Source organism: Leopardus geoffroyi, chromosome C3 (assembly GCF_018350155.1).
Source record: "Leopardus geoffroyi isolate Oge1 chromosome C3, O.geoffroyi_Oge1_pat1.0, whole genome shotgun sequence".
In the NCBI taxonomy this organism is placed as follows: Eukaryota; Metazoa; Chordata; class Mammalia; order Carnivora; family Felidae; genus Leopardus; species Leopardus geoffroyi.
In genome coordinates, this window is record NC_059338.1 from 149,125,706 (window position 1) to 149,144,125 (window position 18,420).

The 18,420-nt window shown below is 40.6% G+C and overlaps 1 long non-coding RNA gene across 1 annotated transcript in view; it reads right to left on the reverse strand.

Annotated features, from left to right (window-relative positions):
• Positions 1 to 7,201: 7,201 nt before the first annotated feature.
• Positions 7,202 to 18,420, reverse strand: part of LOC123586300 — a 102,302-nt gene continuing 91,083 nt past the window's right edge. The window contains exon 4 of the long non-coding RNA XR_006706727.1: positions 7,202 to 7,966. This is a non-coding gene — a long non-coding RNA (uncharacterized LOC123586300). The remainder of the gene's footprint in view (positions 7,967 to 18,420) is intronic.

Below are 18,420 nucleotides of genomic sequence, written 5' to 3' on the forward strand. Positions count from 1 at the left end.
AGGAAGGAACTGCATATCCAAGTCCGTGAAGCTAATAGAATACCTTATTATCTCAATGCAAAACTACCTTCTCCGAGATACGTTACAGTGAAGCTGTCAAAAGTCAATGATAAAGAATTTTAAAGGCAACCAAGGAAAGAAAGTAACTGACAAAAACGAAAACAAAACAAACAAAAAAACCGCTCCCATTAGGCTATCAGCAGATCTTTGGCAGAAACTCTACAGGCCTGGAGAGAGGAGAATGACATATTTAAAGTATTGAAAGATAAAAAACTGTCAGTCAAGAAAAATCTAATTTAAAACTTGGGGCGGGGCACCTGGGTGGCTCAGTGGGTTAAGCATCCAACTCTTGATTTTGGCTCGGGTCCTCATCTCATGGTTCGGGAGTTCAAGCCCCACATTGGCCTCTGTGCTGGCAGTGAGGAGCCTGCTTGGGATTCTCTTTCTCTCTCTCTCTGCTCCTTCCCCACTTGTGCTCTCTCTCTCTCAAGATAAATAAATAAACTTAAAAAAAATTTAAAGAATACTCCCTCCAGTTGAGTTATCCTTCAGATAGGATGCACAAAGTCCCAGGCAAAGCTAAGGGAGTTCACCACCACTGGATCTGCCTTACAAGAAATGTTGGAAGGAGCTGTTCAAATTTTAATGAAAAGACAAGAGTACACAAAACTTTGATTAAGGTGATATATAGGCAGTCAGAATTTTAAAACAGTAACTCTATTTTGGAATTGGGTGTCATTTATAGCATAAAGTTTAAAAGAAAGAAATATTAAAACTATAGCCTCTACAACTTGGTAACAAAATCACATTAATTTAACATTAACAATATAAGAGAGGAATAAAAGGATAGAGGCTTTATAAGTGAATGAAAATAAGTTGCTGTCAGCATAAAATGACTATTTTATTTATAAGATGGTTTATGCCAACCTCATGGTAACCACAAAACAAAAATCTGGAGCAGAGACATGAAACATAAAAAAGAGGGATACTGAGAAAATCACCATGGAAAACCACCAACTCACAAAGGTAGAAACAGAAGAAACAAGAAACAGTGGAGATAACAAAAGAATTGGAAAGCAGTAGTAAGTCCTTACATATCAATAATCACCCTAAATGTAGATGGATTGAACTCACCAGCAAAAAGGCACTGCGTAACTGAATGGATAAAAAAGCATGATCCAACCATATGCTGCCTAGGGAGAGTCATTTCAGCTCTAAAGACACACATACGCTCACAGCGAAGGCGTGGAAAACGATATTCCACGCAAGCAGAAAACAAAAGAAGGCAGGCATAGCCATGCTCCTATCAGGCAAAACAGGCTTCAAGCCAGAAAACATAACAAGAGACAAAGAAGGTCATTACATAATGATAAAGGGATCAATAGATCAAGAAGTTACAACAATTATAAATATATACATTCCCGGCACCTGAGCATTGAAATACAGTAAGCAAATGCTAACAGATCTTAAGGGAGAAATAGACAACGATACAATAATAGTAGAAGACTTCAATACCGCACTATCAGCAATAGATAGATCATCCAGACAGAAAGTCAACAAGGAAATATTGGACATGAACCATGCTTTAGAACACACGGACCGAACAGACATATACAGGACATTTCATCCAATAGCAGCAGAACACACATTCTCCTTACATGCATGAACTTTCCCCAGAATAGATAATATGCTAGAACAGAAAACAAATCTCAGCAAATTTAAGAAGATTGAAATCCAATATATAAATGTATCACAGTGACACATTGTACACCTTAAATTTACATGTTTATTTAAAAATGAAAAAAAAAAACTGTCTTACCTGCTTTGATCCTAATATAAAAAATAACATCTTTTTTTTTGCTAATTTATTTAAGTACCGTAAATTATGCCAAAGGTGGTGTTGAGAGTGAGTTGAATCAATGAATTGACATGAACTGGTATAAATATATTATGCATTATTATTCATTATCGCATAATGTTTTATGACATACAGAGGAAGACTCTGTCTTAGATTTGCATCCTGGCTATGCCGCTTACAAATTGCATGATCTGAGGCAATCGGTTTCATCTTTCTGGAATCCTGTATCTATAAATGGTTATGGATTGTGCTTGGTTACATATAAAGGAAAACCCAAAATGACTAACAAGATAGGCATGTATTTCTATCACATGTAAACTCTAGTCATTTGGGACCCTAACACTTTCTATCTTTCTGCTCTTTCATTCTCAAATTCTGAGCCCAGGGGCTTTTATTTTTAAGATTATTTCATAAACCAGTACAGTGCCTAGAGCTCCAGCCATCACTTTCATAGTCCAGGAGGCAGGAAGAATGAAAAGGAGAGGGTCAGAAGCCCAAACAAATTAGGTTCCTTTAACATACTCCCCAGAATTCCCACCCAACACTTCCAATTACATCTCCGTAAACAAAATGTAGCCTCACGGTTTCATCTAGTTGTAAGAAAGGGTAGGAATTTAAGCCTTTAGCTAGGTACACTGACAGTTCCAAATGTAGTAAGAATTACACTCCTTAGGAAGAAGACGGGCAACGATATTGGGAAGCAACCACCTCTAGCAGTGTATTTATATGTAAAATGGAGTCAATAATGCCTAACCAAATGGTGTGGAATCCAGCTCAGGTTTCCGATAAGAATCACCGAGGCCTGAGAACCGGGAGCACCGAGGGCAGAAGACCGAAGTTAACAGCAGTCAGGCAGAGACTTCATTCAACCTTTCTCCACCTTTTTACTCTCTTCAAGGCCCTCAGTGTGTTGAAGGATGCCCATCCACATGGGGGAAAACCATCTGCCTTACTGACTTCACTGATTCAAATGCTAATCTCTTCTAGAAACACCCTCACAGGAACACCCCCAAAGTAATGTTGGAGCAGATACCTGGGCATCCTGTGGCCCAGTTAAATTGATGCACAAAATTAACCATCATTCTCTGTGAAAGCAGCCCACCCTCCCAAACATGAATCAAGTAAAGTCTTCCTTCACTTAAAGACACATAATAAGCTCACCTAGGGCAGTTTCCATGTGAAGGGAGGCCTATTTTCCTTAAGATCAACTCAGCCAGCCCTCGTTGCCACAAGACCCAAACCCGGTGACATACATCGGCATCTTCGGGAGAAGAACAAAACCTGACTGGAGGAAATCGTTCGTGCACCAAAGTAATTGCAAGATTTTTATGATCTATGTTGTCATAAAGCTAAGGGATCTGTATGAGGATGCATTTTCATGATGTCACATCAAGGAGAATATATTTAAAAACCATAAGGAGCCAAATTTATCGAAATGGGTGCACCTGCCAGAGAGTCTGAATTTAATGTATTACCTCACGCTGTTGCAGATAGCTCTGACAGGTTATTTGGGTTCCTTGTTGTTGTTGTTGCTGTTGTTTTATTTGAGTGTAGTTGACACACGATGTTACATTAGTTTCAGGCATACAACATAGTGATTCCACAACTGTAGGTGTTATGCTACGCTCACCCCAAGTATAGATACATACAGTCTCAGTGTATTTGGTTGGTTGGGTTGGTTGAACCTTGGACTTAATGGTAGCTTAGAGAAACAAGTATATTCAAGTGAATATATCACCCCATGACCTGTATACCCACCCGCCCATCCACTGCATTCCCTTGGAGGAACCAGAAGACCCTGCATCCATTAAGACATTGAGAGACGCATTAGAGAGTGGGGCACCCGCATCTTTGCAAAGCTCAGTGGTGACACTGCTGTCTGGACACCATATACCAGGAAGGAAATGCCATCATTGAGATGGATTCCCTGATTTGAAGGGTGCAGGCAGCAGAGTCCTAGAATGGTGGAGTTCAACTGGCAGTCCATAACTCCCAAAGGCAAAGAGGGTCCACTAACCATAATGGGATAGGGGAGAAGTAGTCACCAAAATGTGTTGACCCACTGGCATCTTTGGCAGTGGCTAATTGACCATGATGTCCCTACCATGAAAGAGGAAAATGGCCTATTGAAATGTTACTTGATCTCCATACCAGGAAGATCTCCAGTTTTGTGGCCAGAATCTGGACTTAAGACCTCAAAATGGAGGGTCATGAACTTTTATCTCGGTTCCATACCTAAGCCATTCACAAACCCAGAGTGCCTTGACTAAAGTGTAGGCAGACAGGGAGAGTCCCTTGAGAAGGGACCCTGCAGCACCAATACAAGTGTATAAAGGATTCCTTTCTTACACTTCCCCAAAGGTATGTGTGGCCATTTAATGAAGTCACTACACCCTGGAGAAAAAAGGAAATACCTAGACCTTTGGGGATTATTAGGCTTTGGCTCTGAATTGATACTATTTCCTCGGCACCCAAATTATAGAATTATAGAATTCCAGAATTCCAGTGAAAGGAGGGGCCTATAGTGGTGAGATGATGAATGAAGTTTGGGCCCAAGTTTGAATCATGGCAGACCATGGATTCATTAATGGAACTTATGGGTATTTTCCTGTTTTGCTGGATGTGTAATTAGAATAGACATTCTGACTTTGGAAACAAGATCCATTATGATAGAAAAGACAAAGTCGAAGCCCCTAAAACTTCCTCTCCCGACTGGTATACAAACCAATGACAATACACTTGCAGGGTATTTGCAGAAATTGTGCCACCATCAAAGACTTGAAAGATGTAGGGTACATGCGTATATCTAATTTGCCTCTTCTTCCTATGCAGCAGATGAAAGGGTGTTCCAGAATGACTTTGGATTGTCATAAACATAATCACATGATGCTGTAATGTAGCCGCTCTTCCTCATTGCTATCTTAATTAAAGCAAAGAACACAGCCCTGGATATGAAGTATTGATTTGCCAAAGGCTCCTTTCTCTCTACTAGTTAATAAGGACCACCAGAAGTGGTTTGCATTTTTCCCAGTAGGACCAAGAGAACAGCTTTGCAGTCATACCTCTGGGGCTCATCAACTCTTTTGCTGTCTCCCATAACATGGTTCACAGAGATTGTGATCATCTTGATATTCCACAAAATACCACACTGGGCCACTACATTGATGATATTGTGATAATTTACCAAATGAACAGACATAAAAGTTACTCTGGATACCTTATTAAGATACATGTGAACCAGAATATAGCAGGCAAACTCCATGAAAATTTAAGACCCTAACATTTCAGTGATGTTTCTGGCACACAGTGATCTAGAGCATAAAAGAAGAATGACATGTAATGGCATCTTGCGATGGCTGCCACTGAAATAGAGGTATAATGCCTGGTGGGCCTTTTGGATTCTGCATTTTGGTGGGTTGTTTGTAGTAGCATTTGAGTATGTTGCTCTGACCCACTTATCAAGTGAACCAGATGCCTGTCCATTTTAAGTGGGGAACAGAGCACAAGAAGTTTCTGCAGCAAGTTCAGTCTATGGTGCAAGATGCTCTCCTACTTGGGCCTATGACCAAGAGGTAGAATGATACTTGTAGCATTTGTGGGTGTTCAGAGCCTTTGGAAAACACAGATAGGGAAAGCATAGCTCAGATCTCTAATGTTTCACAGTAAGTTCAAATCTTCTGCAGATAACTATTTTCTTTTGTAGAAATAGCTTCTGGCTCACTCCTAGGCCTTAGTGAAAGCTGAATGTCTAATGATGCTTCATCAAGTCACCATAAGGACAGACACCTGTCTGACCCAATAAGCCATGAGATTGGACATAAGTAGCTACAATTTATTATCAGGTAGAAAAGGATTTAAGATCTTGCTTGAGCAAGTCATAAAGGTACACGTTATAGGACCAGATAGATAAGACAACCTTCATCAACTCCTGTATCATCTCTTTCCCTTCAAACCATACCTATAAACTCAGGGGTGTTACTGATGCCGTGTTGAATGAGAAGGAAACAAACTCAGGCCTGGTTTGCAGATACTTGTCCTGAATATGCTGGCCCCAAGTGAAAGTGAATGTTGACATTGACACAATTATGGACCCACTCAGGAGTGGCCCTGCATAAGACTAGTGAAAGGCAGTCTTTTCAGTGGAAAATGGCCTTGTGTCTGTGGCATTAACTAATATCATAGGTACCATCACCTAGATAGGTGGAGCTAATATAAGAATGGAGCCTTTGAAAACTCAGTTTTAGTGCCAGTTGGGATAAAAGGACACTTAAAGCATGGGCTTGAAGCTTACAGAACACAGTAAATGCTTTGAATCCATGACCAAGAAGTTACACAGTTTCTCCTACAAAATATATACTGGTTCAACAAAAATGAACTACTAGGCCCTCATCAAAATAAAAAGTTTCTGCACAGTGAAGGAAACAATCAGCAAAACTAAAAGGCAACCGACAGAATGGGAGAAGATACTTGCAAATGACATATCAGATAAAGGGTTAGTTTCCAAAATCTACAAAGAACTTATCAAACTCAACACCCAAAAAACAAAAAATCCAGTGAAGAAATGGGCAAAAGACATGAACAGACACTTCTCCAAAGAAGACATCCAGATGGCCAACTGACACATGAAAAAATGCTCCACGTCACTCATCATCAGGGAAATACAAATCAAACCCACAATGAGATACCACCTCACACCTGTCAGTATGGCTAACATTAACAACTCAGGCAACAACACATGTTGGCGACGATGTGGAGAAAAAGGATCTCTCTTGCACTGCTAGTGGGAATGCAAACTGGTGCAGCCACTCTGGAAAACAGTATGGAGGTTCCTCAAAAAATTAAAAATAGAACTACCTACCCCTATGACACAGCAGTTGTACTATCAGGTATCTATCCAAGGGATACAAGTGTGCTGTTTCAAAGGGGCACATGCACGCCAATGTTTATAGCAGCACTACAACAATAGCCAAAGCATGGAAGGAGCCCAAATGTCCATCGATGGATGAATGGATAAAGAAGTTGTGGTATGTACAGACAATGGAGTCTTACTCGGCAATCCAGAAGAGTGAAATCTTGCCATTTGCAACTACGTGGATGGAACTGGAGGATATTATGCTAAGTGAAATTAGTCAGAGAAAGATAAATATCATATGACTTCGCTCATATGAGGACTTTAAGAGACAAAACAGATCAACCTAAGGGAAGGGGAGCAAAAATAATATAAAAACAGGGAGGGGGACAAAAAGAAGAGACTCATAAATATGGAGAACAAACGGAGGGTTACGGGAGGGGTTGTGGGAGGGGGGATGGGCTCAATGGGGAAGGGGCACTAAGGAATCTACTCCTGAAATCATTGTGGCACTAGATGCTAACTAACTTGGATGTAAATTTAAAAAAATAAATTAAATTTAAAAAACAAAAACTAAAAACAAACAAACTGGTTCAGGAATCAAGGGTGAAAATGGCAATGGCTCTTCTCACTTATTTACTTACTAGCTCACTCATAACATGTCCATTGCCCATCCCTGAAACCTCGAGCTCTGCTAGTTTGGAGGTCTTGCTTCCGAGCAGAATTCTTTCACCAGAATGATAATAATTCCACTGCACTGGAAGTTGTGACAACCATTTGGCCATTTGGAACCCTCATGCCACTGAACCAGCAGGCAGAGAAGGGAGTTACTATCCTGGCTACTTGACCCTGGACACCGGGGACACTGGATTCTCCTTCACGGGGCAGGCAAAGTCTGGAAACCAGGTTTCACCCAGGGCCTCTTGGGACTTCCATGTCCAATAAGAAGAAATTGCAGGAAAACTCAAGCAACAACCTCAACGCAGAGCCACTGACAATTCAGAAAGTTTGGCAATGAAGGTTTGGGTCATCCCACTGGGTAAAATATCCTAACCTGCTCAGTTCCGGTAAAGGAAAAACACACACTGACTGGTGGAAGAAGAAAGTTACAGGACTGTGGCAGCTGGTGCCTTTCTTACTTGGGTGTACATATTAACTAATTTCTTACCTCTTCTCCTTTCCCTTAACTTGATACAAGGCCTGCTGGTGATGGTTAGCTTGCCAATTTTGTGTTTTGGTAACAGAGTATTCAGATAGATCTGTGATGGAATTGAAAGAATAATTAACAGCAGCTGGAAATGCATAGTATCACTGTTGGGACTTTGTGGGTCCCTGCTCTGGGGAAAAAGTGAAAAACTCTTGGGACAAAAAGATAGCTGTGGCTCATTAGGAAGATGTATGGAGTTGTTTCGGATGTTGTAAGCAAGTTCAAAAATATATGCAAGGTGCATATAAATTGTATCAATGAGTAAATGTACTTTCTCAGCTTCAAGCACATTCCTCTAAACTCTGTTGGGGGGGTGGGGGCGGGGCACCTGGGTGGCTCAGTTGGCTGAGCATCTGACTCTTGATCCCGGCTCATGATCTCATGGTTTGTGAGTTTGAGCCCTGCATCAGGCTCTGTACTGACAGTGTGGAGCCTGTTTGGGATTCTCTCTCTTCCTTTCTCTCTGCCCCTCCCCTTCTCACTCACACGTTCTCTCTCTCAAAATAAATAAATAAACTTAAAAAAATTGTATTCAATCTGTTGGGACTCTGCAGACCACATTTATATCTTGCCCACTGGCTCCACATTAGGGTCTGCCAATCAGGGCACAGGAGGGTGACCAAAGGTTGAAGGAAGAAGAAGGGACACACTCCTGTCATCGTCACGCAGGCGATGTCCCCTGACTCTGCTTGTAGCGGTTTGTTCCAACAGCAGCAGTCCATTCACAGACCCAAGCTCATCTTGTCCCTTCAGAGATCCCAGCACCCGTCGGCACCTCGTCTTTGGAGATGTGGTTCCAGCCCGCTGGCGCCTTCTATGAGCTCAGAGACACTGGTATGGTCAAGCAGCCTGTCTTCCTCAAGGCCTCCTCAGTTCTTAGGGTCCCATCTGCTAGTACGTAAGTTCTCACGATATCACCCACGTCCCTTTGTTCCCCCAGCCCAAGACGCGGTAACTGCTTCTTGATGTGGCTGCCTCTGTGAAAACAGCGTCCACCCCTCCGAATTTTCATCTCACTGATACTAGTTAGCAGTCGTTGTGTCGATTCTCTGTTAAAATAACTGGTGTGGTTTCTGTTTCCTGACTGTCCCCTGACTGATCTTGTGGACAAAACGACTTTGGGCTTGGGGGAGATGAGAAATCCTGGGTGCACAGTTCACGAACTATATAACTCGGTAAAGTCATCAGTCCAAGTGTTAGTTCCCTTCTGTATAAAAATGAGATCATAGTATTGCTAAAGCTGTGACGATTAGGTGATAAAATTCAAGCAGAACAGGTTTATTCATGAAAACCACAGTGCAGATGTACAGAAACAAAACAACACTTTGATGACAGAAGTTAGCTTAGCTCTAAAACACCGATTTCCATTGATGGTGGAAATAACCTTGCCGGCCGACACGACTGCTTCTGAGTCAATCCCATCACTCTTCCCTTTTCAAGGATTCTTTCCTTCTGTCTTCTTTCGAGTCTGTCTGTTTGGCTCCCGGACTGTTGTGAAGCTTAGGCAAAATATGGCACCGGGCCAGCGCATCACATCCTGTCCTCACGGGCTCCTTGGGGGCCTTTCGTCTGCCTTGTTTTCGGTGTTATTCTGTCCTTGGTCCTCGCTGTGGAATTCTGGCTAGTTCGCTCCATCTGGAGGACTCTCAGCCAATTGGGCCACCTGTCCCCCCAGTGACCCCAGACACACACATGCCAGCCGACACCCCAATTCAGGACCCTCTCAGTCTCGGCTCTGCTCCCTGGGGTCTCCCATGCTCACCAGGCCTTCTGCAACCTGGCCTGGGGCTCTGGACAGTCAGATGGCTTGAACCCACTGCCTCCTCATCCCCTAACGTCCCAGAGGCGTCTGGGCCTCCCTCCCCAGGTCCTCTTCCTGGACGGATCTCCAGACGCCGTGGCTTTGTAGAAAGCCATGCTCTTTCCAAGAGAAAGGATTTATTTTCACTGCAAACTAAGCTGTATTATTTGAATTTTCTGCCACAAGTGGATTGTTTCCATTTTCTTTTTAAAATGGCACAGAGACAATCTGGGCCATAGATCGTGACTCATTTTTGCGTTCTTACAATATTTTCTTCTGAAACCGAGTAAACGCTTGACTAATGTGGAGAGGGGCACATCAAAAACTTTCCACAGCATGTGCAGATCCTAAAGCGTCTGGTGACACGTCCCGTGTCCCATTCTGTAGTGACTCATCTCAGCCGCTGGCCCACACAAAGCCAGGCAGCCTCAGCACCAGGAAGGACAGGCACCCAGTTTGGGAAAAGCAGAGCAATTCTCTGCTTCAGTAATTGTGGCTTTCAGTCACACAAGGAATATTGCAGGTTTATGCTAGATGAGGCTTGCTTCCAATTTATTATACATTATTCTACAAAGCATTACTCATTATTCCACATTTGTGTGAAAGATAATGTCGTTAGAAGGCAAGAAGCAGAATGTGGCTAGGGAGTTTACCAAAAAGAATGGATTCAAAACCATGCTTACTGATTATGATCCTTATTGGAGCAGGGACAGAAAAAGAGCTGGTTATGTATTAGCAAAAATCAAATTGTGATTTAAAGGCAGTAATTTAGTTAACCGAATGTATGCCTGTGATTAAAATGCAATATTGCTGTGATTATAATGCAATCAGCAAATTATTAAGCTGCAATCAAAATGTAAACAAGTCCTATGTGTCTGCCAGAAGTCTCCTCAGCTCATTATTTTTAACTCAATCTGTAAACTAGTTTTTAGTAAATAGACCCTTTCATATTTCTCCGCTGTCACATCCCATTTTTTTCTTTTAATTTGTTAACTGGAAGAAAATACCAGAGGGATGTTCTCAAAGAATGTAGTATATCTTTCCAAGTATAATTTTTAAAAGTATACAGATCAGGGCTTATCAGTATTATTGTACAAAATTCAATTTGTTTAAAAAAAACTAAACATCTTGCTTGCCTGTTTATGACACAAAAAAAGTAAGCAACATGTTAATGAATGACAAGCTTCACACTATTTTTATGATTGGTAAATTAGTTTACAAATTAAGTTAAAAGGTCACAGTACCTTGAGTATATAAATGTACTCAATGCCAGCCGTGGATTTGATCACACTTTGAAAATATTTTAATGCAGGTTATTATTAGATGTTAAAATTATAAAATTTTCAAAATGTAACAAAACAGTGCATTTTATTTAAATCATACATGTTGACCTCACCCCCCAGCTTTCTGTGGTTGGCCCACATTCTTTACAATATTTGACTGGGGCGCCTGGGTGGCTCAGTCGGTTAAGCGGCCGACTTCGGCTCAGGTCATGATCTTGTGGTCCGTGAGTTCGAGCCCCGCGTCGGGCTCTGTGCTGACAGCTCAGAGCCTGGAGCCCGTTTCAGATTCTGTGTCTCCCTCTCTCTGACCCTCCCTCATTCATGCTCTGTCTCTCTCTGTCTCAAAAATAAATAAACATTAAAAAAAATTTTTTTTTAATATTTGACTGATTTTCTGAACCTAAACCATACAAGAAAGAAAGAAACCACCTCTCAAATATTTCATCTGTCGTATCCTAGTACCTGCCCCTAAGAGAAAACCTAAAATATTTTTCACCAACAATCTCCTAATTTTTACTTGAATTTAACATTATAGTGCCTACTGTTTACGATGAACCATCGTCTCCAGACTTCTTTGGATTCCTATAGCATAATCTTCAACGAAGCTTTGTCTTTCATCGGAAAACTCTTGCTAGAAATTCTGACTGTACCTCTAATGTTGCAAGACAGGTGGGCTGGGCTGTCTTCAGGTTGAGACACAAAAGGCTATTTCTTGTAAGCAAAATAGAGTGCCTCAGAATTGTTTTCTTAGACTAGGGTGGGTCCCAGTGGCAATTACCGAGTTTGAGGCTTTGCTTTCAGACAGCCTGCATTGTCTGTCTCTGGGACTGGAACAGCCCGGAGGCATCTTAAAACTGACCTGGTTGTTAAAAGGAATTTTAATTTTTCCTTCCTATGTCTTCTGCTTTAAAATAACAAGCAACAAAGTTAAAACAAACAACAAAAGTAAAATATAATCTTTTCTGACTAATTTTTAAACACTCAAAAGTTAAATATAAAATCAGTGTATAAATATTTTTAGGCATCTTTCTTTTTTCTTTTTCCATGCCAAAAATTTTATGAATCTGCTTTTTTCATATGTTTGCCTTTTAATTTACAATAAAATTCTGTGGTTTACTTATTCATTCTATAATTACTAAACATTTGAGTTGTTTTTAGTTGTTATTAACACATTATACAACAAGCTATCTTCACACAAATATTCCCACCTTTGAAATAAGTAAATAAAATGAATTGTGCAATCCATAAAACCAAAAAAAAAAAAAATGTAATCACAACACTAAAGAGAGAACTCATTGAATTTTAAGAACACACTACATACAAACAAGGAATATGTTCTGGGCAATGTTCTAAGTGACTTACACGTATTAACTTTTAATCCTGCAAACAACGTCATAGAAGCGAGATCGTTTGTCATCATGACAGTGGTTACATTTTATAGATAAGGAAACTGAAGCACAGAAAAGTAAAGCAACTTGCTCAAGGTCACACAGATAATACACGAAAGAGCTAGTATTCCAACCCAGGCTGACTGGAGTCAGAGCACATTCTCGCAACCATTACACTACACTGCCTCCCTAATGACTGTAAAAATAGAGGATCCAAAAGTAAGAAAGATTGGATTGAGATAGTGGACTGAAAACAAAATGATAGTAGACACACACACACACACACACACACACACAAGAAGGAAGGAAAGAAGGAAGAGAAGTAGAGAGAGAGAGAGAGGCAGGGAAGGTGGGAGAAAAAGGGAAAGGAAGGAAGGCAGAATCGCAAAATCTATGACATCGTTAGAAAGCAAGAAATAGGCAGCGGTGGAAAAGAACGTGTGAGGAATTCCTGGACAATGAGGCCATCATAGTGGATGGGTCGGCGGACCAGCTGAGAGCACCTCAACACACACACACACACACACACACACACACACACCCCGCAGGAGGCGTCAGCAGTTGGCCTAGTCTAGAGCTTTAACCCCGGAACATGTCCTATGAAGAGAGTGAACTAACTCCCTTTGGATGGTTCCATGTAGGGAGTAAATACCTGAGAAATAAGGAAGCACTGAACCATCATAACAACCATAAAAGAGAAAGAAAGAAAAAAGAAGCCTCTATACAGAATGGGAACCACCCAGCCAGTTAAAGATGGCTTTACCTGGTCCTTTGGGTTCCCTGTCCTGCCTGGCTGTGTCATGCCCATGACCTTAACAAACATGAGCCTGTCATCCACACAGCTCTCCCACCTTACTGACCTGCCTGGAGTCAGCTCTCTCACTCAAGGGAAAAGCCAGTGGGAAAATGGACCTAAAAATTGCAGAAAAACTCACACCAGCAACTTGCAGGAGGAGGGAGAGAATCGCCAGATGGAACAATTGATCCTTAAAAGTCTACAGTGATTCAAGACAGAAAGTAACTTAGAAGAAAAATTAATTAGGGGCGCCTGGATGGCTCAGTTGATTGAACTTCCAACTTCGGCTAGGTCAGGATCTTGCGGTGGTGCAATTGAGCCCTTGTGCCAGACCCCGTGCTGGGTGTGGAGCCTGCTTAAGATTCTCTCTCTCTCCTCTCCTTCTTCTTTTGCCCCTCCCCTCACTCACCCCCTTCCTTCAAAAAAATTAACTTAAAAAAAGAAGACTATCTCTCCCAGCTAAAGAGAGGCATCAGACCTTGAGTTTACATGCCTAGTCCAATACGAAATGGGAAAGCATTCAAAGACCATGACCTATATGCATTCCGATGAAATAAAAGAACCCAAAAGACACATAAAATACCTAATAGCCACCATTATGATGGAAAATGGGGGAACAAGGATCAGATGGCATCTGGCAATTAATTAGATTGCTTTAAATAATGAACATTACCTTCAAAGTTCTGAGGGAAAACTGCCAAGTTTCTCCACTGGAAAGGTGCAATGTGTCCTTTTCCATATTCTATGAAAAGCCAGTCACTGCATCCGGCCCACTTCTCCTGGACAAAGCAGTATCAGTGAATGCACGGACAAATGTGAAAAGTAACCACAGTAAAGATAAATGTTTTGACAGAGATGCATGGAGACTACACAAATATTCGGTTTCTTCTCACAGGTTCAGGCTAGGATTTCAGCTCTGCTTAAAGTACAGCCATCATGTACTGGCTGGGCATGTGCCTACACCAAGATGGCAGCATACATTCTCCTCTCTTCTTCATACCTACGATCAGAGGCCCCTCCACAGCCCTGTATGAACTAACACACACCACCCTGAATCCTCTGACCACTGTCACTTTTCTTTTTAGCACTCGCCGACCTTCTATTGTAATCACCTGTTGTAACCACCACAATGTAAATTCCATGAGAAAGGGATTTTCTTTATGTCTTTCATTGCTTTATAGAGTGCCTACATAGACTCTGAAAATTGTTTGCTGAATGGAAAACTAAATATTAATACTATTTGGAACCAAAGGACTCTAACATTGTCATTTATATTTACATTAAATAATATTTCTTGTCTTTTTGAAATTCGCCTATTATTCAGTCAACATCTAATTGAATACCTGCTATATGCAGGAGTTTCACAGAGGGAGAAGTAAAAAATCGTGATGGATAAAACAACAGCTTTCTTTTTCTTATTATTGTTTATAAATGCACAGATCTTCACAATGTTATTTGAGATAAAGGTCATAATGGACAAATTTCCAAATGCTATTGGCACAAAAGAAAAATAATTAGTAAGTCTACCTGCGTAAGTCAAAAATGGAGTTACCACCTTAGTTTGGACTGAAAGAATGAACTAGCCACTTAGAGAAGAGAGCTGAGTGTATTTTAAATGGAGCAAGAAACCTATAAATAGTCATACATAAGCATGGAGTCTTGAAAGAAGTCAGTGAATAATTGCTACGAAGGGAACCAGAGCCAATTTCGTGGGTGAGCAACCTGTGCAGCTGTACATGGCCCTGTTCTCAGAAGGACCTAGTGTTTGCCTAATTTTCTGTGGGCACTTGTTTGTAATTCTTAATAATTTTATCTTTGAACTTGTGCTTTGTAAGTGAAGTGCAATGGGATGTTGAAGCAGGCACATGAGCAGAAGAGATCTGAGTTATTCCCTGACCCACTGGCAGGTAGCATTCACAGTGCCTCATGAGCACAGAATTCCATGGTCCCATTACAAGTGAAAGTTCAGCAAAACTCAAAGTTAAGTACAAGAAAAGAATGGTTAAGTCACCACTCAGTAAGTTGAGGCACTGACAACCCAGAGAGGCCATGCTTTTCATCTGAGCCAGAACTTCTAGAACACAGAAACTTCTAGAAGCCAGAACTTCTAGAACACAAAAAGAAGGTATGCTATGAAAAACAATGACCAAGAAAACCTATCATACCTTACTTAATGAGTTCTTCCCTGTATCAGCTGAAGATGATGACATTGAAAGGAAGGGAAAGATAGGGCAACCCACAGTTCCTTTTCCTCTCTGTCCTTTGTCACTCATCAGTAAGCCAAGGCAGAAAGCCTTGGTGGAATGTACAAGTATCAAGAAGCAAATGAAAACAGCTGGTTTGTTTTCTATGGTATTTCTGTTCTCATAAGAATGAAGCACATATGCATATGCACAAGCCATGAAATACAAATTGTGTAACTTCAGTGATTTTGCATATGAGTTTGATACTTTCCTATCTGCATTTTAAACTGGCACCATACCACATAAAGGGGAAGGGTAAGGATCATGCTAATAATTACAAATGTTAGGGACAGAAAACTTATTTGAAGAAATAATGGCTGAAAATGTTAATAACTTGGGGAAGGAAACAGACATTTAGCTCTAAGAAGCATAGAGAGTTCCAAAGTGGGAAAAGTTATAAGTGCCTACCTAAGGAAACAAGAAGAATCTCAAATGAACAACCGATTTTACACCTCAAGCAACTCAAAAAAGAAGAAAAAATGAAGCCCAAAGTTAGTAGAAGGAAGAGAATAACAAGATCAGAGTGGAAATTAAACTAGAGACTCAAAAGACAAGATTGAAAAGATAGATGAAACAAAGAGTTAGTTCTTTGAAACATAAACAAAACTGACAAACGCTTAGCGAGACTCACCAAGAGAAAAAGAGAGAAGGCTCAAATAAGTAAAATCAAAAATTAAATAGAAGGAACCATAACTGATACCGCAGAAATACAAAGGATCGTACTACGAACAACATATGCCAATTGGACAACCTTGAAGAAATGGATGAATTCCAAGAAACATACAACCTTCCAAGACTGAATCGTGAAGAAATAGAAAATCTGAACAGACCAATAACTAGTAAGGAGATTGAGTCAGTAATCAAAAACCTCTCAACAGACAAATGTCCAGGACTAGATGGCCTCACTGGTGAATTCTAACAAATATTCAAGGAGGAATTAATACCAATCCTTCTCAAACTTTTCCAAAAAATAGAAGAGGAGGGAACTCTCCCAAACTCATTTCATGATGCCAGCATTACCCTTATACCAAAAGCAGTCAAGGGCACCACAAAAAGAATATCACAGGCTAATACCCTTGATAAACATAGATACAAAAATCCTCAACAAAATTTTACCAAAATAAATTCAACAATACAGGAGCACCTGGGTGGTTCAGTCAGCAAAGCGTCCGACTTCGGCTCAGGTCATGATCTCTCCATTCTTGAGTTCGAGCCCCGCGTCAGGCTCCATGCTGACTGCTCAGAGCCTGGAGCCTGCTTCGGATTCTGTGTCTCCCTCTCTCACTGCTCCTTCCCTGCTTGTGTTCTCTCTCTCTCTCTCTCTGTCTCTCAAAAATAAATAAACGTTGAAAAAAGTTAAAAAAAAAAAAAAAAAAAGATCTCACACCATGGCCAAAGTGGAATTTATCCCAGGGATGCAAGAGTAGTTCAACATTCACAAATCAATGCGATCTGCCACATTAACAGAATGAAAGATAAAACACACATGATATTCTCTATAAATGCAAAAAAAGCATCTGACAAACGTCAATATCCACTCATGATAAAAACTATCAACAGGGGCGCCTGGGTGGTGCAGTCGGTTAAGCGTCCGACTTCAGCCAGGTCACGATCTCGCGGTCCGTGAGTTCGAGCCCCGCGTCGGGCTCTGGGCTGATGGCTCAGAGCCTGGAGCCTGTTTCCAATTCTGTGTCTCCCTCTCTCTCTGCCCCTCCCCCGTTCATGCTCTGTCTCTCTCTGTCCCAACAATAAATAAACGTTGAAAAAAAAAAAAAAACTATCAACAAAGGAGGTATTGAGGGAATGTACCTCAACATTGAAGGCCATCCATGACAAGTTAACTTCACACTAAATGATGAGAGCTGAAAGCTCTTTTTTTCTGACATCAAGGATGTCTACTCTGGCCACTTTATTCAACATAGTATTGGAAGTCCTAGCCACAGCAATCAGGCAAGAAAAAGAAATAAAATGCATCGGAATGGGGAAAGAAGTAAAACCATCACTACTTGTGATGACACAATATTACATATAGAAAATCCTAAAGATTCTACCAAGAAACTGTTAAAACTCATAGATAAATAAGGATAAAACATCACAGGATAAAAAGTCAATATACAGAAATCTGTTGCATTTCTATACACTAATAACAAACTATCAGAAAGAGAAATTAAGAAAACTTTCATTTATAATTGCATGAAAAAGAATAAAATACTTAGAAATATATTTAACAAAAGTGAAAGACCTATACCCTGACAACTGTAAGACACTGCTGAAAGAAATTAAAGAAGACATAAATAGATGCACAGATATTCATGCTCATGGATTGGAAGAATTCATATTTTTTAAATGTCCATATGCCCAAAGCATTTTACAGATTCAATGCAATTCCTATCAAAATTCCAATGGCATTGTTCATAGACATAGAACAAACATCCCTAAAATTTGTGTGGAACCAAAAGATCTTGAATAGCCAAAGCAAACCTGAAAAAGAGAAAAACAAAGCTGGAGACATTTATACTGTCTGATTTCAAACTATGCTGCAAATCTATAGTAATCAAAACAGTATGGTATTGGTACAAAAATAGATATATAGATCAATTGAACAGAATAAAGCAGTCAGAAATAAACTCACACAGGCATGGGTCAATTAACTTATGACAAAAGAAATATACAAAAGAAAGAATATACAATGGAGAAGAGACAGACTTTTCAATAACAATGTTGAGAAGAGTGGACAGCCACATTCAAAAGAATAAAAATCAGGGGTGCCGGGGTGGCTCAGTCGGTTAAGCGTCCGACTTCGGCTCAGGTCATGATCTCACAGTCTGTGGGTTCGAGCCCCACGTCGGGCTCTGTGCTGACAGCTCAGAGCCTGGAGCCTGTTTCAGATTCTGTGTCTCCCTCTTTCTCTGCCCCTCCCCTGCTCATGCTCTCTCTCTGTCTCAAAAATAAATAAATGTTAAAAAAAAAAAAAAGAATAAAAATCAGATCAGTA